The 4,504-nt window shown below is 53.8% G+C and overlaps 1 pseudogene; it reads left to right on the forward strand.

Moving 5' to 3' along the window:
• Positions 1–2,828: 2,828 nt before the first annotated feature.
• Positions 2,829–3,701, forward strand: LOC106845383 (large ribosomal subunit protein eL15-like; annotated as a pseudogene).
• The last annotated feature ends 803 nt before the right edge of the window (positions 3,702–4,504 follow it).

Here is a 4,504-nt window from a genome sequence, read left to right on the forward strand (position 1 = left end):
TCTAAAGGCGCCTGCGTGTGCCACGAGTGTGCCCTGGGATGTGAGACAGTTTTGGATTTGGCTCCTCATGGAAGTCACCGGCTGTGGACCATTTTTCATGTTAGTTTCTCCACTTGGGGTTTCTGCACCACATGGGCAGCCACGTGCAGCACGAGCCCAGGCTTCCACTTGCTCAGGGATGACCCTTTCTCCCCAGAGCCTTCGGTGTGGTGGTTTGCTCCAGTTTCACAAAAGGGCAGTCCCTTCCAGGCTCCAGGGCCAGTTCCAGGACCCCGCTGCCGTGCTCGGGCTGGGCTTTGACTCCCACCCAGAAAGGCACAATCTGGTCCTGCTTCCTTTATGGGCAACTCGGTTTCAACCACTGGCCATAAAGACCTTCCTCAGCCAGGGGCCTGGACGGCGTATTTGCCTTTCTCGTTTGGGGACAGGGAGACCACGCCCTTCTGTGCGGCGGGAGCGTGGATGTGTGCGAATATGGGCATGTTGGCTTCCTGCACCTGCTGGCTCGGCTGGCGTGACTGGACGGCCATTGGCCACCACAAGCCTTGGGCAAGCCATGTAATCTCTCTGCTCTTCAATTTCCCTATCAGGAAAATGGGATAATAATGGTACCCACATCATAGAGTTTGTTAAAATCAAAAACAAATGGAAAATTTTTTCAGCCTTGAAAATTCCCTGAGCAGACAAAACCAGTTTAGTCACACAAACAAAGCTTGATTTACCTTATTTTGCAACAAGACTAACTTGACCTGGGTCATTTCTTGCTTACGCCTCTGGAAATCATTAGCAAAACTTAAACTGTTTTCCAAAATTGATATGAGGTAACCGCTGACCAATTCCCTATCATTTAAGGAAATCCTAGCTTATAAGTAGTCGCTGTGAAGCACGCACAGTCCCCGCCTCCCCACTGCATTAGCTGCTTTATAACAACGTACCCCAGCCTCATTCCGTGTTTTGGTGTGTGTGCTCCTGCTTCTCGAACTGTCTTTTTGGTGTATATGCAATAAACTTTCACTAAGTACTTCTTCAGCAATTCGTTGGTTTTACTTCTGCTATTTCTGAACTTTTGACGGGCTGTCCCGAGGCTTTACTGCTATTCGAGATATGTGGCCAACCTTGTTACACTTCACGCTATCTAGCCACAGCCTTATCGGACCCAGAGAGCAAACACCAGAATACAAGGCCATGGTTTTCCCTGGGTGAGGGGTTACGCGTGATTTCAGTATTATTAGTGTGTGTGCATTTCTGCAACGAGCATGGGTTACTTCTGTGATTAGGAAAATGGCTATAGATGCTACTTAAAACATCAGGCACCTGGAGACTCAAAGAGCTGAGTGGCAGCCATGTTCAACAAAAGCTTAAAGATGGGATTGGAATGAACTGACATTTTGCAGGCAGTTCGGCTGGCTAAGGGAACGAGGAGGAGGGCAGCCCTGGAGAGCTGTGTTTCCTGTGCTCACGTGAACTCGACGGGGTGGGGCTGGTGAAGACAGGAGCGGAGAATTCCAGAGGGGAGTCACTGGTCATTCGTGCAAGTTCTGCCTCACTGGTTCTGAGAAACTCAAACCCCAAGAGCTATGAGTCTCAGCCCCACGCCTCATTCAGTAACAATAAATGCTTACTGTGCATGGCAGAGAGACTCGGCGGAACAAGCCAGCCACGGCCCTGCCCTCACGGGGCTTCTGCTCTCCTGACAAACACAAAGGAGGTGATTGCAGAACCTACAACATAACTGAGCTGAGTTAGGTGCTTTCCTGAAATGCCAGGGGCCGGTGAGAACCCAGACGAGGCAGGCCTGGCCCAGCTGGGGAGGGGCCGGAGTGTCTTCTGGTAAGGGATGCTGGGCAGAGGATCCTGGGGGAAGGCTGCCCAGGCTTGGTGGGAGGGTGCGAGAGTTAGATAAGAGGGGGCAGGGATGGGTTGGTTTGCAGATGAAAGAGGTGCTCCCTTTGCTATCACTAAGAGTTGGGCAAGCCTCAGGAAGGGGAGGGTCTGTCAGGCCCCCAAATGCCAGAGCATCAAGAATACAAACCATAAGAAGGGGCTGCCCCGTGGCCGAGCCGTTAAGTTCGCTCTGCTTCAGCGGCCCAGGGTTTCATGGGTTTGGATCCTGGGCGTGGACATGGCACTGCTCATCAGGCCACGCTGAGGCGGCGTCCCACATGCCACAACTAGAAGGATCCACAACAACTAGAATATACACCTATGTGCTAGGGGGCTTTGGGGAGAAGAAGAAAAAAAAAACGGAATACAAACAATAAGAAAATATAGTTAATAGAATTGGCCCTGTGATGAATGGATGCCAAACAGACTAACGCAGAACCAACGAAAACACAGAATAGGCGCCTCTCGGGGGCCGGGTCCCGCGCCAGGCCCTTTGGGTGCTCTAGCGTGGAAGCCTCTCCGTGTGAGCTGCGTGTTGCGAGTTTGGCCAAGCTGCTCCATGGTCTTGCTGCCTCGGTATTCATCGTGTTTGGTCAAGTGGCCTGCAGAGACTTTAAACTGACATCAGCCCCTTCACACGGGCGCATGCCCCGGACAGCAGCCAGCAGAGTCACAAGCAAATGTAAGTTCCAGAGGTGACTTCCCCAACGGCCCTTGGGGGTCAACAGTCTCCCCTGCCCCCAGCGCCTGCCCCTTAGAGCAGACCCCCTGGGGCTTACCAAAACCTGCTCCTTCGGTTTGCATTGACCAGTCCCGCCCAAGCCCAGGAATCCCACAGCATTCTGCTCATGGACCTTATAAAGGCACCTGCCCCAATCCCCTCCGCCTTCACCTCCCCGTGTGGCCCCTGGAGGCGTGCGGTATACTTCCTCCAGGCCCTGTGAGCAATAAACTTCTCTATTCCAGTTTCTCTGGTGGTCTGTTGTTGAACCTCTGCTCACCATCCAGCACCCTGTGCTCCACTTAAACGCTAATTTTAAAAAGTCAGGCCTTCCCGTCTCGCGGCAGCCACCAGGTAAGCCAGGATGGGGGCTCCCAAGTACATCCAGGAGCTGTGGAGGAAGAAGCAGTCAGGCGTAACACGATTTCTTCTCAGGGCGAGGTGCTGGCAGTACCGTCAGCTCTCTGCGCTCCACAGGGCCCCCCGCGCCCCCCACCCCCCAAGCAAGGGCGCAGACTGGATACAAGGCCAAGCAAGGTTATGTCATATATCACATTCCTGCACGCCATGCTGGCCACAAACACGAGTTCCTAAGGGTGCCACCTCCGGCAGGCCTGTCCATCATGGTGTTAATGAGCTGAAGTTTGCTCAAAGGCTGCAGTCTGTCGCCAAGGAGCAAGCTAGACGCCGCTGTGGGGCTCTGAGAGTCCCAAACTCTTACTGGGTTGGCGAAGATTCCACGTACAAATTCTTTAGAGTTATCCTCACTGATCCATTCCATAAAGCTATCAGAAGAAATCCTGACACCCAAACCTGACACAAGCACAGGGAAATGCAAGGGCTGACACCTGCAGGCCGCGAGAGCCGTGGCCTCGGGAGGGGCCACCACACGGTTGGTGGTTCTCACCGTGCAGCCTGGAGAAGGCGCAATACTCTCCAGCTTCACCATTACCGCTAATGTAAGTAATGTCTGTAAAACTCTCACCCAATAAACAATTCAGGACAGTCAAAAAAAAAAAGTGATAACATTCCCCCATTTGGGAAGGAAATGACCACATCACTGCCCAAGGTCACCCAGCAGAGGCAAGGTTTGAACCCAGCTCTCACCCCAGAGCCTGACTCCTAACCTTGCCATGCTCACCATGAATGGGTGAATGGACTTTCCTGTTTTGAGCTCCCATGTAAATTGCTCTCAGTTAGACAGTGGTTTTCTCATGCAGATCCAGCTGCCCCTTCATCAGCTTCCCCTTGTCCGGGTCCACAGGGCTCAGGAGGCCCAAGCCCCCTCACATGCCCTCCCCCTAATCAGCAGAAGCTGCCTGTAACCCCTCCTGAGATGGGTTGACACCTCTGAAGTTACAGAAACATGACTTGTTCGACGTTTGCTCGTTACTCTAGTCTCCTGCATCGTATTTCAGCATCATCAAATATTCATGGAGTGCTCACGATGCCTTAGGAGCTAGACGTGCAGAGTCTGACGCCTTGGGGGAAATACACAATTTGAATGGATCAGTATTTGCCTCCTCTGCCAGGCGCCGAGGGTGCAGGTGGAATCAAACAGACCTGGTCTCTGCCTTCCCGGCTCACAGCCTACCTAGTGCGGGAGTCTGAAAAGTCATCCCATGGGACACCTGCCCACCACGTGCTGGGGAGGTTGGGGAGGGCCGGCACTTGCTGCAGAAGGCAGTGGGGAGGCAATGAAGGCTGCAGCGGGGGAGTGGGTGGGTGACGCGACCCCGGCAGCGTTAGGAAACTCGGGTGGTCCGTGTGGAGGAAGGGCTGGAGCACGGATGAGCCGAGGCAGGGCTAAGGCTGTGCCTGGCGAGAAAGTTCGGACTCGGGTGGTGGAGGCAGGAGCTGAGGGCGCGCTCTCTGGGTGACCGCACAGTAGGCGGCAAC

The sequence above is a fragment of the Equus asinus genome, chromosome 10 (genome assembly GCF_041296235.1).
Source record: "Equus asinus isolate D_3611 breed Donkey chromosome 10, EquAss-T2T_v2, whole genome shotgun sequence".
Taxonomy (NCBI): domain Eukaryota; kingdom Metazoa; phylum Chordata; class Mammalia; order Perissodactyla; family Equidae; genus Equus; species Equus asinus.